The sequence below is a fragment of the Passer domesticus genome, chromosome 2 (genome assembly GCF_036417665.1).
Source record: "Passer domesticus isolate bPasDom1 chromosome 2, bPasDom1.hap1, whole genome shotgun sequence".
Taxonomy (NCBI): domain Eukaryota; kingdom Metazoa; phylum Chordata; class Aves; order Passeriformes; family Passeridae; genus Passer; species Passer domesticus.
Window position 1 is genome coordinate 38,917,149 of NC_087475.1, and position 16,046 is coordinate 38,933,194.

Genomic DNA, 16,046 nt, shown 5'->3' on the forward strand with positions numbered 1-16,046 from the left:
AGGAGGGTAGAGGGTGGCGAGGAAAGGGGATGGACACTTTCTTGGGGCTTGTGCCCAGACGGCAACTCGGCCAGCTATGCCGAGTGGCAGCAGCAGCACCGCCGGGTTGGCTGTGCCGCTCCTCCGCCTCTCGCTGCCGGGATGACCCCTCTGTGCCACACACCGGTGTCTCTGCGTCCGTCTCTATGTCTGCCTGGCAGCCGGGATCATGCGCTTCGGTTCAGCCCGGCTCCGAGGGGGAAACTTGCAGTACATTACATAAGAAATGCAAATGCAGGTGCTCTGGGCCGTCTGGTCCCTGGGGGTCACGCTGCTGCTGTTGCATCCCTCTTGCTCGGGGCGCCGTGGGCCAAGCCCGCGGCTTGGCGAGCAAGGTGGGCGAGAAGGGATGCTCGGCGGGAGGGGGAGCCGGGAGCTTTTCTGGGGAAATACCGGCCCTTCCCGCCGGCCTCTGGTCCCCCACGCCGCCTTGCTCGCTCACCCCGGCCGGCAGGTTGTCTGCAAGCACTTGCGTGCCTGGGGAGGCGAGAGCCGCCGGAGCCCGGGCTGTGAGGGGAGGGCTGCGCTGGTGTGTGTGTGCCGGCTGCCCTGCAGTGGCAGCTCCCGAGCAGGAGGCTCCTGACGCCGGCACTGCAGTGTAGTAGATCATAGGCTCTCGTTGCCTGACACCCCAACATCAACAAGCAGCAGCCCTAGCAGCCCGCACCCCTCTCCTTAAAGGCGGCCGGGCTGCCGGCTGCTGCTTTGCTCAGTCCAGGTCCGGTGCAGAGTCGAGGTGGGCACCTCGGCGGATTTACCCTTCCCCGCCCCCGGCTTCCGTTTGCCAGCTCGTCTCGCCCCTTTCCCCCCCGCCGCTGCCGCAGCAGTGAAAACCAGCCACTTAGCATACCAAAGAGGCTGAAATGCCCCGCCGGAGGCTGCGCTCAGCCTCCCGCAAAATGCCCTTCGCTTCACTCGTCCCTTAGCACTGCAGCCAGTGGCCGGGGGCCACTTCCTACTGCCCGTGTGCACCCCCGGGCGGGATGGGCCAGACGGGGTCAGGACGGCCGAGCACCTTCTCGCAGCCCCTGGGGATGCCCCTCTCCGCCTGCCCGGGCCGCGCACGCAGGGGCCGCGACCGCGGGGAGAGAGCAGAGCGGCGGCGTGGCCCTGCCTGCCCTGCCCGCTGCCGCCGCTCCCCAGCCCCCGGGCGGCGGCCGGCTCCAGCGCCGTGGTGCTCTGGGCAAGAGGCGATGCTCCTGAGGAGGGGATTTGGAGGGGGGGCGGCAGGGGCGGGAAGAGGACTGGTGGTTTCTAAGGCCTTTCAGTTTGCATACCGGGGGGGGGTGAGGCGTATGCCCTTCCACACACACACACACTCTGGTCTACCCCTAAAGATTCGTGTCCTTTCCGTGCGGAGGCCAGGCTGTCAAGATATCGGCCCCCGAAGCCGAGTTGTCTCCCTCGGAGTGCCAGGCAACCGCGGCACAGCTTTCCACCTCCCCGGGGACTTTGCCGCACTTAGCTACTCCCTCTGCATATGGGACGAGTGGATTTGGAGCGGCACTACCCCCGCCGCCACCCTGCCTGCGAAGGGCCGCATTAGCCCGAGGAGGGCTGACCCCCTCTTCTGAAGGAGTGGGGGGAACACGTCTAAGAAGCGAGGTGGGCGGGGGGGAGCGGGCAGGGGGCGCGGAGTGGGGCCCTGGCGGTGCTGCCGCTCCGGCCAGCTCCGCGGGCTCGCTGCCCGCCCGCACAGTCTGCGCTGCTCCGCTCCGCTCCGACTTGATCCCGTCAGAGCAGCCGGGACGCCGAGCCCGGCCGAGCCGCACGCCCCGTCCTGGCACTCCGTTCCGGGAGCGCTGAACTGCGGCTATCTGTCTGAGGAGGCTAATAATCCACTTGGCCGGATTAGCTGGTAGCTCGGTCACAGGCGCTGTTGCTCTGACGGCAGATCATCTCCACTCAGGCTGGGGTCGCCCGCGGGAGCGCAGGGAGCCGGTGCCGCGATGCCCGTCCTCGCCTGGGGCCCCCGGGCCGTGGGGCTCCCCCTGTGCGGCAGCCCGCAGACCCCAGACCCCATCCCCGCTGCGGCACGGGGCGCTGCTACCGCCCCCGCCCCCTTTGCCCGCCAAACTTTTCGGGAGCCGCCGGGGTTTTCAGTCTCAAAAGTCATCAAATGAGCGAGCATCTGCCGCTGATCCAACCGTGCAGAAAATCCAGCAGGTTAGGCAACTAACGCTGGCTGTAATTGCAGACTATTTAGCTATTTTCGGCCTGCTGCACTTTTTTTTTTTTTTGTCCCTTCCTAGAGCTGGTCTATCTCCAGAAACGGGACTGAGTGGCTCCTTTCCAAATGTTCTCTCGTTTGCGTTTCCTCCCCAGCGCTGGCTGCAGCCCCCCCTCCGTGTGCGGACCCCCTGCCGGGCTCCCTGCCGTCCCCGGGGCCTCGCCCCACCGGCACCGGGAACCGGCACCGGTCCGAGCTCCAGAGACGGGGACGAATGCGGCAGGGAGGGACGGGGAGTCCGAAGGGCTGTGTGTAAGTCTCTGGCAGGATTGCATCAGGAGGCTTTGGTTTTATGGCTGGCTGAAACCCCTTGGTTTCAGATTTGATATCCTTGATAGAGGAGCTGCGTTTGATTGCTGCAATTATTTACCTCTTTGTATTTCTTCGTGAGGAGAAAAAACTTTGGGAATTTATAGGTGTGGCTGTGTTTTCAGCTACTGAATATTTCTGAACGTTCCTCAGTGTAATGGTGCTACAATCAGTGAAGCCCCTCATATCTGCAGTGTCCTGTCTCTCATGAAAATGTTTGCCATGTGTCAGATTCCCTGGGCCTCACTGGCTTTTGCAATTATTTCTGTCTAACTCTGCCCTTCCTGCTTGTCACACACACAGAGGGGACTTCAAAGAGTGCAAGAGCAAAGGGACTTTTCCTCACAAATATTTAAAAACTGCTCCAAACCATAAGTCCTGAACCAGGGCTTGTTATAATAAGATACTGTCCTCCTGCTTTTCCACCATCATCCCCAGCCTCCAAACTGGATATCTTTGGCTAGGGAATGGCAAAGTTGTGGGGAGAATTTGAGGCTTGAGGAGAAGTGGGAAAGGAGATTATCTCTGGTTGCTTTTTGAAGCAAGTCCAGCAAGTGAATAGATTTTTTTTTTTTCCAAATGCCAGCTGTTTGGGTGCCCACGGGAGGTGTGTTGGCTGGAGTACTAGATGCCCCCATAGCGGGAATTGCTATCACATTTCACTCCTGGTGGCAACCCAACAGACAGAGGATGGATCAGGTTTCCTCTCCATTCACTTCCAAGGAGAAGCATCTCTCCAACACAGTCAGGGATGTTGACAGGAGAGTAGATGGCAATTGGCATTACTATAAATACATTACTGATGGAGGATTTAATTTAGGAAATTAGTATCAATCTCATCAATTTCAAATACAAAACCTGTTTTAAAAGCAGTAAGTCTGAAATCCAGGCTGCAGCTGGAGTCTCTGCATAGTCCCATGTTAATTTCCTACTCCATAAAATATCTTGTCTGGTATTTCCTGGTTGCTAATAATTTTGAAAAAGTTTCTAAGCACAGCCATGTGAGGATCTGTTTGAAATGGAAGCTTGTGTCCTGCCCATAAAATATATAGTAGGTATGTGTCTTTATCTGAATTCTGAAAAAATTTGATCTCCCCACTGCTTTCCTTACTCATGGAAAGGAAACCTCCCACCAAAAGACAAGACAGTAAGATCTGTGGGCTCAGGTCCTTGAAGTTTCTTTCATGTAGGTCCGAAAAGCAGCTCTGACTGCTTAAATTCCTGTAGTGGGAGTTAAGGCATGGTCTGTTTCTCTTGCTCAAATTTAAAACTGCCTATTTACATGTATTTCACCTATTGAAGTTTTGTCCTCTCTGGAATACATTTCCTGAATTTGTACAAATTTAATTATTCTTGATCAAATTAAATTGCATACTCTACTCATTAAGGGGTGAAATTTATGCCTGCTCATGCGTCTCCCTACTGTAATAAAATGTTTGCACCTAGTTCAATGTCTGCTAATGACAGGCCATTTATAAATGAATTCAAATATAAAACGGATGAGTTAGGCTTAAGGAAAATACAAAAAATGTATTTACAGATATCATTGGTTTAAATATTTATGTGTATGCATTTTTCATTTGAGCTTGATGTTTATTCTACTTAACCTTCTTGGATTATATTAAGTATATTAATTTTAAGCTAAAATTCCTATTGACTTCAAATCTAAAAAAGGAGTGATTTAGACCTTCTGAATTTGTCCCTTTGTAAAGATTTTCTGTCCAATAAATGCCTGTAAAAATATAATCTGGAGATGAGAGAGTTACTTGAAATTGGAAACCAGTTTTTCAAGAGGACTTCATAAATCTAAAGAAATGGAAATAGGGCCCTTGCACTGACTCTGAGGGTGCATTTTATAGCTGGTGGGGTCACTACCAAGGTTTCCATAGGAACAATCAACATTTAGGATAAAATCTTTTGAGTCAAGGTTGCAGATAGATAAATAAAGTGGTTGTGTGCAAATTAAACTGAATATTTATTACAGAGGTTTGCCAAATGTGCCTCTAGACAGTGAGTCCTGCTGAAGCATGTTTCACTCAGTCAAGGAAGATCTTGTTGCTTGGGGAGCAGTGGTCTGTTTCTATACCTAGTTCTGGTTTAGATGTCTTTTGTGATTTTGGACACACTGTTACTTACCTAAGCCTTCCCTTTCTGCTTGTTAGAAGTTGCAGGCAATTTCTGAATGTTGCACAAGCGTGCTGTTGGCACTTTTGTTTGTTTTTCACGTTTCAGTGAATGATAGCTTTTCAAAGATAAATTACTAGTTTACTGAACAACTCACAGAGTAACAAAACATCAAGCGATCATAAAACTTTACAATCTCTGTTGTGAAAAAATTGCTGAGATGTAGCACGTGGCTTGAGGTACAATTAATGCATCCAAGAGCTACTTGCCTCTGTACAGGAAGAGTTTATGCGTATATAGTAGGAGAACAGTTTGTCAGACTGCACCCAGGTTTAGTTCAGGAAGAGTCCCCTTCTTGCAGACTGTGCTTCTACTGTCACAGCAAATTAAGCTGGGAAGAAAATCTTTTCATTGGAGACCATATAATGAAGTGCTTAAAAGAGTATATTCCTCTTCAGACTGGCTATTAAAAAAAATAAATTATTGTGTTCTTGAAGTGAATCCTTGCAGTAGATCCATCCAGAAGTACTGAAAATAATAATTGCAAAAAGAACTGATGATGCTTGGCATCATGATGGACTGAACACACAGCAAGCAAAATGTAAGCAATGTATTCTTTTTAATATACTCTGCAGCAAAGAAAAATAGCGTGTGAATAATTAACAAAGCTGTTATCCAAAACAGGAGCACACTGACTCTGAAGAAGAATTTTGAGGCCAAAACCTCAAAAATCAATAAGTGAAAAGCATTTAATGAATCCATGGAATGCAGGTTTGGTGTATTTGTAGCATATGCTGTTAGAAGCATTCATGTTTAATAGTTACAAGGAAAGTAAACAGTTGCTGATGAAACTGCATAGAGAAATCAGAATAATAATATCTGTAGTAATATTCAATGCACAAGCCAGATTAATAACACCTTCTGCAATAAAACTCAATTACTAGTTTAGGTACCATACTGTGGTGGACATAATCAACATTTTAACAGTTTTTGAGTTAATATTGAATGGTTGTGTTGGGTCAAATAACAATAGGTAGCTTACAGTTGCAGGCAGAAATTGATAGTCTAATTTTAATATCTGTATTTTGTCTTTTCACTCTGACACCTGCTTATTTGACTTTTAACTGGAAACAGCATGAGGAATTGCATTGGACAAGTTTAGTGCTTGCATACAGTAGGCACTGTCGTAGAAATTACCTGGCTTAATCTTTTTGTGGCACTGAAATGAACCTGATCCTATCAGACAGTAGAATCAAACTAAGGTTAAACATTTTATTTCCATTGGAATTTTTTGGCTTTTGCTCAAGGGCAGTGATACAAATAAACTGTAGATTCCCAAAAGGCCTGTATTTTACTGAACTGAGAGAAGAATATACTTCACTTTTCACTGGAATTCATTGTGTCACATGTTTTTTTGTGTATGGCTTTGTCGTCTAGAAAGATAAGAACATCGTGAGAATACAGAATGTGCAGGATTTGTACCTTAGCTGTTGATCCTGTCGTGTCTCAACTTCTGGGCATTAGGTGGTGTGAGAAAAAACACAAGATGTGGGCAAATCTTTGAGTTTGATCCTTCCCTTCCCTCTCAGTTTTCAGCTGTCACTGGACTGTGAAGTTGGAGCTTGTATTCAGGTCACTGTGTGTAGTATCCTCTGAAAGAACTATGCAACTTCAGTTATCAAACAGCATTTCTATTTTGGGCATCAAAAAACTTTGCATAGCAGTGAGCTCTACATAACCACGTGCTGTGTGGAAAGGATGTGGAGGTATTTGCACTTTCTGTGCATACTCCTTGGTTCTTCTGTTGAAAAACAGAGGCTACCATTGCTATTCCTGCCCTGTGTTTGTGATTACAGATTATGGAGAGCTTTTCAGGTGAAAAGCACTTCTTTCATGGTGCCTTTTCCTTCCTTGAACTGTCCTGAAATCCTGGACATTTCTATCATCTTGGTTCCTATGCAGTATAGCTTGCCTTTCCTGGGGGTATAGGAGGTCTTTGGCTTAGGAAGACAAAAACAAGGTAGCAGCTGACACATCCCTTTGCATGTGCTGCTTTCTTCCATCTAAAAGAAGTTAATTTCTATGGATTTTCTAGGCCTATGGGATAAGGAAGTATGTCCTGAAAAGGGCATGTTTTCACAATGTCCTTTCTCTTGAGGGAACAAGTGGAATATTACTCTCTTGAAGAAGCTTTTAAAGAATTAAGCTCTAGTGTGACTGAAAACTAGAATTTCGTACCGTTGTTAAACAGTTTGAACAGGAGAGACAGCTTGCTTGTAAAAGCAGACTTCTGTTTACATATAAATCTCTTGCTTCTCACCAATGCTAGCAAAGGAAATATGCAGGAATTTGATTGCCCTTTAATGAAGTTTGAGACGAAAATGCTAATTTAAAGAAGGCAAGTTTGCCAGACTTGTTACTCTTTCAGTAAATGTATTTCTGAGCATGTCTCTCTACAATCAAACAAAATGTCCAGATTAAACAGTTCCCAGTCCATGCTTCTCATTAAAGAAGTGTACTATAGAGCACTACAATCGCTCAGTAGTTTCTACACATATCACTCTCTCTGCTGTATAGGTACATTTATTGACATTGAATGAGATGAAGAGGAACTATCAGTGCAAAACATTGCATTAAAAACAAAAAGTAGGAAAATATGTGGAAAAATTATAGCTCAGGGAAATGCTTTAAAAAATCAGTTCAATCATTAGTACAGTAATATCTCATAGAGTAACCTATCAGGAATATCTTAACAAGTATTAAATTAATAATAGTCCCTATTAATTTGTGGTACTTGTGACACAAAGATCCACTTTACAGTTCTGATTTTCTTGGAACTTGAAACTGCAAGTCAAACCCAGACAGCTAATAGTTTCTGAGAAACTGAACCTAGATGTGATGTAGGCAGATTATCTCACTAGGAGATCAGCCAAAGATCTCAAATGTGAACTACCTTTAGGATGTCTACAACCCAGGTGCAATTTTGTGGCTTGGACTCTCACAAAAATCCATATTTTAAAGTAGCACTAACAGGTGGATTAAAATTTGTAAAGCTTTATACCCCGAGAGAGTTCTTCCTAGTTGCTGTTTTAAATCCTTTTTTCTTTTTTTGTGTTTGTCCCCATGTGAAGGAGACTTTCTGCTTCAAAAAATCTAGTTGCACAGAGTTTCATAATCAACATTTGCTAGTCTTCTGGCTTTACTCAGACATTTATTATCTCTATGAATATGACCTTGATCCATCCCGAACTCTGTCATCTCCATTATAGCTTCTCACATCTCTTTGTGTTTTTTCACCTTCTCCTTGTGCAAGCATCTCACCTTTTTACTTTGGGTAAGGTCTTTGAGGAAAATTAATTAGCCCTTAATTGTATTTCTTTCAGATATTTTTAAGTCCTCTCCACCACTTTGAATAATTAGCTAGTGACCATGAGCAGAACAACTGCACAGGCTTATTTTATTAATGATATAATAGGTATTTAGGATGGATGAAGGGTAGGCTGATCTACTGCCCTTTTTTTAATTGGGCATGAGCTGTATACATTGTTGTTTTCGCACTTGCTGCTAATTTACAGTAGCAAAACAACAGCAGAAGTAAAGAAATGCAGAGGCTGTAAAACAACTGTGATTGATTAGGAAAAAACCGTAAAAAGAGGATTTAGAAGACCTAATAACAAATGTTAGCCTTTTCATTTGTTTTGAGGATCATTTGAGGATATTACTTGCTTGAGGATAATGGTTTGTGTGAGATTCTGCTGTTAAAGCAGGACTCCTCGGCATCCAGGGAAATTTCCTGGATATTATTGCTGAGCATTTCTTATTTGTGTTGCAGGGAGTTGGTTCCAGGTCCCGGCTTTGTCTGTTCTCTTAGGTGCTATGTATCTCCTTGAAGCCTGTGGCCATGGCACAAGCAGAAGAGATGCCAGAGAGCTGCAAAACCTGTGTGGATGCAAGGAATGCCCTGTGTGTCCATACCCTCAGCAGAGTACCAATAGAGTAAACCTGTGGTTTGGATCTTGCTCACTTTTGATTCACCTTGTTCACCTTTGAGCTCACTTTTGATGGCCTAGTTTAGAGACATTGTTGTGTGAAAGGATTGTAACATGCTACTTCAGTGCTACATGCTCCAGGGTTTCTGCTGGCCAGGGACATTAGTAGCAGAGCTAGTGACTATGTGTCACTAAACCCTGTGTTCTGAACTGTTGAGCTCTGGTTATGTGGTATTCACATACTCTTTGAACAGAGAGAGACATAATTCTCTCTCCCAAGATTTTTCCTGAGGAAGGCAGTGAGAAAGCTCAGAGAAAGAAGAGAAAACAATTCTTATCTCTACTTTCTGTTCCTGTTGTTTAGCACATATAGAATGCAATATAAAGATTGTTTACCAAAAGGGATTTGTTAATTAGACTCTAGTGGTAGTTGTTTGGACTGATTGACCAATTAAGTCAAAGCTGTGTCATGACTGTCTAGTAAAAGTCTCAAGTTTTCCTTTAGTATTGTAGTATAGTTTAGTATTAGCATAGTATAGTATGTAGTGTAATATAGTATAGTTTAATAGAGCAATTGTTCAGCCTTCTAAGTTATGGAGTCAGAGCACGTTATTCCTCTGGCTGGGGATCATCCAACATCCATATGGCTATATGCACAAAGTTTTGAAACATGGCATAGATTAGTTCTCCTACCTTTGAAACTTGTAGCATGGTATCTTCCAAGGAGGAGGATATCTGAAAGCAGTATGGGATTATTTTACAGCGCATAGGTCATAATATAGCGTATGTATGAAGAACCACATTTTTTGAAGGTGATCTTACTTTGTTTTCAAACTGGACTTTAAACTCAGAAAATGTTTCTGGAAGAGTGAAAATATAGGAGAAAAAACCTGTTGTAGTTTCCTATGTAATACATATCTGGGTAAAAGAAATAAGTTTACTCATGGTAGGAGAAATTGGAACCAAAGAAGTGGGAATAGAGGAATTGTGATTTTCTGTTCTATTGCCTTTCCTCATTTTGATTTGTCTTAGCAGTTTATGTGAAATTATGTATCTGAAGCACTACTGATGTGGAGATGAATCCAGTGATTTATGTGCCACAGTAAGACATTCTCTCCTGAATGAAAGCTTTCTGTGAAAGCATGTTTTGAAGACATTGGCTTTCTTAGCACTTCAACATCACGGATGTTGATTTTGACCATTTCCATGCACCATTGATGAAAACACTCTCTAAAGGGTTGCTCAAGATAGTTACATAAATATGGAGCTCTCATTAAAAAAATCTTTGAGCAAAATGTGAGAAAAATAATTGAACATAAGTATATAAAGGTGAGTATCATGGTAGGGTTACTAAGTTTCTCTTAGATGCTGGATGAGAATGATTTTATTCCACTTGTGCCAGCTGCCATTGAATGTAAATGGGGCTTGAAGGTTTGGGCCTTATAACTAAAGCAGAAATAAGCTGTACATTGTGCAGTCTGGGTTAAAGTATTTTTAAAAAGGTATCAGGAGTAACAGCAAAACAAGGGTTTGTTATGTTTTCTGGAGCTCCTTTTCCTTGGATTTCAGTGGCTGTCTGGAATAACTATGGTCTCGGTTTGCTGCCAAAAAGAACACCTGCTAATAGATTTAAGACAGAAGATGAGGAGAAGATAAATACTAAGCCCTTGTAGTCATATATGTAGGTTAAGAATTTGGGGGTGGAACTTGCTGAAGTTAGAACAAAAGTAAGCCAGAATGTGATGTTAGTACATTAAATGAGTTTTTATCAGGGGCTATGTGGATGATACATGAATAGTGTGGGATGCTCTCTCTCCCACTTATTCTCAGAGGGAGATGAAAAACCAGAATGACAAAAGAAATTATAAAGTAAATAATAAAGGGATTAAAGGAGTCTGTAGTCATTTAGACAGGTTAGTGATAGAGAGTCCTACAGGCGAGCAGAATTTAGAAATTGTTGAAGCTATTTATCAATTGAAGAGCAAATAGAGCTGAAATTTAAGGACATTTTCATGGAAAGCATCTATTTCTAGAAGTGTTTCTTTCCAAGGACATAGAGAGAGTATTATATTTGAGAGTCTAGCTTTTCCCAATTTATTCCATTTATAGCTATCTTGCTAAAGGTGAAATATCCTTGTAAACATTGCTTTGCTATTATAAATGAAGGTGCTCCCACGCTCCCCTGAATCTACCAGCTGTCACTGCCCAGCTCTGCAAGAATGGCCTCCAGCATGACCTTAGGCCACGTGTCCAGGGCCTCCTACCTTCCTGGATGCCCTGGGAGTCTCCTGTCTGGCAGCCCTCGATGCTTTGGACCTGCATGGGTGTGTGGAGTCCTGTGTGTGCTGCAGCTGCCTGGGCTCACACCTGCTGGCTCCCCTGCAGGAGAGATGATGGCAGAGGAGTCAGCTCCTGAGGGTGGCCCTCAAGCTAAACTGAAACAGCCTGTGTAGTTGCCACAGCAACTGCTGGGGAGAGGAAATGTATTATCCCACTCCAAACTGTTCTACAGGACAACTTTTAAAATGCAGAATATGTACTTCCATGGATCTTAAGCTGTGTAAATCTTTGTGCAAGACACCATGTCCTGGGCAGTACAAACTACAGAAGAAGGCACTATAGGTTCAGTATTAATTTGCATTTTTCTTCCAATAGTTTATTAAATTCACAGTGAAACAGGTCAAGAATGGGTGCCATTCAGTCCTTGAAGATGACCACAAATCTCCATCAAAAAGCCTACACTGGAGATCTTCAAGTAACTTCAAAGGGAAAACCAGTCTCCTCATCAACAGATGGCAAATCAGAATTGTGAGTAAGAACTGTCCACCTTCAGTTTGGCATTGATACCATTCTCCCACCTTAAACTCCTCCTAGTTGTTCAGGAACATAAGACTGAATTTATATTGCTTAATTAAAAAGGGCCAGGGATTGATCCAAGTCCAAATGGCTCTGCCTGGCTCATGTCCACACCACTTACAGTTACCACCCTCCCTGGCAGATTAGCTTGGAGAGAGCTCACTGAGGTGGTGCCTGGGTCTTGAGGAAGAGTGGGGATGACTAGGGCTCTAACACTTATTTAATTTAACAATCTGAACACAGCCAAAGAGGATCAGAAAAGCCTTTCACTCCCAGTAAGGAAAGGTAAGGCAAGCTGTGCTTGTAGAGGTTTACTTGTGGCTCCAGCTTCAGAGAGGAGCTGTACCTGGACTAACAACAGCATTAACACCATCCTGAACCAGCTAAGGGGTTATTAAAGCTTCCATAAAGTGAATGAATCCCAGCTTCATCCTTTGAGGAAGGAGCACCTAGAAAGGGGCTTCCTATGGGCCTTGGGTGACCTTGAGCAAAGCTGGTGGAAGAAGGAGAGCACAGCATACCTGCTTCAGAGCAAGTCTGGCAGCAGAGCAGCAGAGACCTGAGTCTGCAGGGAATGAATCATAACGAGTTTCTGAGGAGGCTGAACCAGACAGGAAGGAGAGCTCAATCTTGCTGGGGAAAGGAACATATCTCCTCTTTTTTCTCTCTTTCACAACAAGATGGAGTTCCAGGGTAAGGAAGAGCTGAAGGACAGGAGATTTCCTTCGTCTCTGGATAAAATCTTTTTTCCTCTGCTTCACTATCTTGTACTTCCTTCTCCCTGGCCTTATTTGGGGTCATTCCTTCATTTGTGTGAGCATGTGAAACAAAACTTGTCAGCACTTTCAGTATTCCCAGTAACCTGTTGTTTTACTGCACACCCACTTTCTGTTTTCTGAGCTACATGGGCATCAATCTCCATTGTTGCTGCACATACTTGATCTTCCTTTAATTTAAGGATATGTATTTCTCCCTACATGGCCACTAGTTGCTCTCTTCCCTTATATAGTTGTGAGGCAATGAGTAAAGAAATATTTTTTTTCTGATTATTGATGCTTTAAATATGTTGGAAGACTAAATCTGGTCACAGTCTGTGAATTTAAAGGGTCTGGCTTATAGTCTGACAGTATGGTCCAGAATACTTGTATGTTTTTCTTAAAGCAATGAAAATTAGACAGCATAAACCAGTTTGCATTTTGTTTTTATTTAGGTGGGTTTTTTTTAAAATAGTTTTAGAGAAAATCAGTTTGTGGCACTTGGAGTCCTTTGATTCTTCTCTGTGAGGATGCACAGGGTATATTTACTCTTGCTTTTAATGCTAAATGTGAAAAGATTGCATGTAAGCAGTAAATTCTTATTTTTTAATCAATCCCTTGAAAACCCCTTAAGGTGACTGTTCCTTTACAAGTTGAATATATGAAAAAAACCCAAGTATCACTGCTTAATTTGGGGCTAAGAAGGATGTTGCATTTAACAGAGATTTTTATATTTCCATTGCATACAATAAAAGCAGTTATGAAAAGTTCTTATGATGGGACACAATTATGTTTTGCATTAAAATAAGGCACAGTGGGGGGCTGTATTCAGCCTGTTAGCTTGTTAGAAAAAGCTGGAATTTCTGAAGCTATTCTAAAAACCCTGAATTTAGAAGTCAAGTCAAATCTTCTAAGCCAGTGAAGTCTTCTTAGCAATAGAGAAATAAAGGCATTTCAGTATAAGTACTTCTCAGTGTATCAGTTATCTTGAAAACTGTTTCTTCTGTTAGTAGAACATTAATGTAGCATGTCTAGGACTATTCATATGGCTTGGTAACTAAGAGAACTTGGGCCAAATGAACTGCATTGGGGTTCTTTTCAAGAGTGAAAGTACCTTATTTTCAGTCCTACTTCTACGGTGGAGAAATTAAGTTTTTTTGTGTCTCTGCATTTATAGTGCTTTTCTCTTTTGTCATGCTAATTGAAAGCACCATCTTTAATCCTTCTTCTAGGAAGTTTCTTGCTATTTGCTTTACATGGCAGTGCTCCACTATCATATTCAGGTCCTTGCAGACCTCCAAAGATGCGTTTTACAGGAGGATAAAGGAAGTATTCTCTCCATGGCCAGAACATGGGACCACCCTTGTGGTGGTAAATAATTTTTTTTTTTTTTTTTTTTTTAAATCTACCTAAATTTAAATACTCAGATCCTTTCTTGCTAATCCACCACTCCATGGCTTTTCTAAGGAAAGGTCCCTGTTTCTGTGGAAGGCAAAATTTTTCTTGTACAGATTAAATAGTTCTGCCCTTAATCTACTGTTACTTGAATAATTCTTACAGCATCAGCTTTAGTCTACTTCATCTTCTTGCCATTTTATCTTACAGTGACTAATTTGCAGAACAAGCATACCTTCCCCTGTTTGCACTCAAGGACATTAACTAATCTAGTTAACAAACTAATTCTAGGTCTAGAGAAAACAAATAGAACAAGCAGCAAATGAACAGCGAGACTGAACAACAGTTTCCTTCCATGTGAACATGGTTCTCTTGGGTTTTCCTCTAGAAAGAACTGAGTTTTTTCTCAGAATCTCACAGTTCTTGGTTTTGTCATTGCTCAGTTAGGTACAGGCAACAGTGAAAACCAGAATAAACTGGAGGTTACACAAATAGATCTCAGAAGTCTCAATGTGTCTTCAGTGAAGGACCTCGAGCAAATTTATTAAATGAAAGGCTGACTTGGCAGGAAGTTCTAATCCTTTTGAAAAATAGTTCTAAAAAAAGGAATATCAGAAAATGAAAGTTCAAACTGCCTACATTGCAGTATACAAATTAGTGAGCGAGTCACCTGGTAGTCTCCTTGTCCCTGGTACATGGCATTAATGTTTTCTGCCTCAGGGGTATGTGCAGTACCCTAAGTCCCTGATAGAATGCTACCATTTTAAAAAAAGTTTTGTTTCTTTGTTTGTTTTGTTTTTGTTTATTTGGCTTTTGTTTGTTTGGGTTTTTAATTGTTTTGTTTTGTTTTGTTTTGTTTTTAATCCAGCACAGAAAGATCTAGCTAGTATAGAAATGTGTGACATTGGTAGGTCTTAGCAGTACTTTTTGAAGAATAGTTCTACAAATATTCATTCTTTTGAGGTTAGATATAGTGGTGGGTATACAGAGCTTCTGAAAGAGCGCTGGTGCAAAGGCCAGTGTGTAAAATGCTGCCCAGTAGACTGCAATACTTAATAATTATGACATGAAGGTCCATCACTGGAACAAAATATAACAATTCTTGCTTTCAGTTCATAGATATTTACCTAGGAGGGCAGTTAAACCAAAAAACTCTATTATTTTAATGTGGTACCCTCTGCAAGTCCATGCTAAGCCTTTTGAACTGAGAATACACTCAAACAGGCAGCTGGGGTAGTGAAACTGTTTTCTAGAGTGTTTATAGGAGCCAATTATATGCAATTTGTTTAAATTAGTGGTGAGCAGTTCTACATTAACAATTGTCTTAGTGCTAGTAAGTAGGAGTGTCTGGAATGTGGCATTTTGCATACTCAACTTTCTGCACTTTCAACACATCCATTGCTTTCATAGCAAGAGGATGGGGCTGAATCATTTTTGCTCAGATATTTTTACAAGCTCTTTTTTTTTCTATTTTGTTCTGGGCAAATTGTTACCACTCTTTTTACAAGATCATTAGTTAGCTGTTGCTCCTGTATTTCCTGTAATAATCCTATTAAAAGGCACCATTTCTGTCAGAATATCCCATGGCTAATGACTGGGCAGATTGTTCTTGCCCCTAGATGCAGTTACCTAATTAGAGATTATCCTGTTACACAGCACTTTAAACTGTATTTCCTTTTCTTAGCCCACAGAGAACACAGAATCACAGAACAGTTGGGGTTGGTAGGGACCTCTGGAGATCATCTAACTCCCCTGTTAAAACAGGGTCTTTTAGAGTGGATTGCATGTGATCATGTCCAGTCAGGTTTTGAATACTTCCAGAGATAGAGACATGAGCATGGTAAAATTATTTTTGTCAGTGCCGTGACCTCTACTGCAGTCCATCTACTTATCCTCCTCCTTCTGCTTTTGTCTCTCTCCCCATCCTCCTTTCAATCAAATTTATTAGAGAAAGAGTGAAAATCCTCCTTTACATCACTGACTGGGGAGATTTTTCCACCTGGGGATGGGATTTGTAACCAAGTTTCCTCACCCTCTCTCTGCTTCTGTGGGTACAGCACAAAGCTCCTGTGAGTTCACATTCTTTGCTGTAGTGCAGAACCTCAGCAGCACTGTGTGTTTCCCTGTATTTTAAACTGTAGTGGATTTAAAGAAGCCTGAGAGCTTGGACACTTCTGCTGTGCTCCATAAGAGAGCTCATGGTCTTGCTCCTGTTTTTTTAGTGCCAAGAGGAAGTAACCAGTGACAGCTTTCAACGCCTTAGTGGCAGTGACCATCTTTGGAGCACGGTGTGTGGCCCCATCACCTGATGAGTTTCAGCATGGAGGTGTTTCCTAGCAGGAGAAGCTT

General features: G+C 43.1%; 1 protein-coding gene across 3 annotated transcripts in view; it reads left to right on the forward strand.

The window, feature by feature from the left end:
- Window positions 1-16,046, forward strand: part of FGF14 (fibroblast growth factor 14) — a 382,286-nt gene that overhangs the window by 1,320 nt on the left and 364,920 nt on the right. The window lies entirely within an intron of this gene.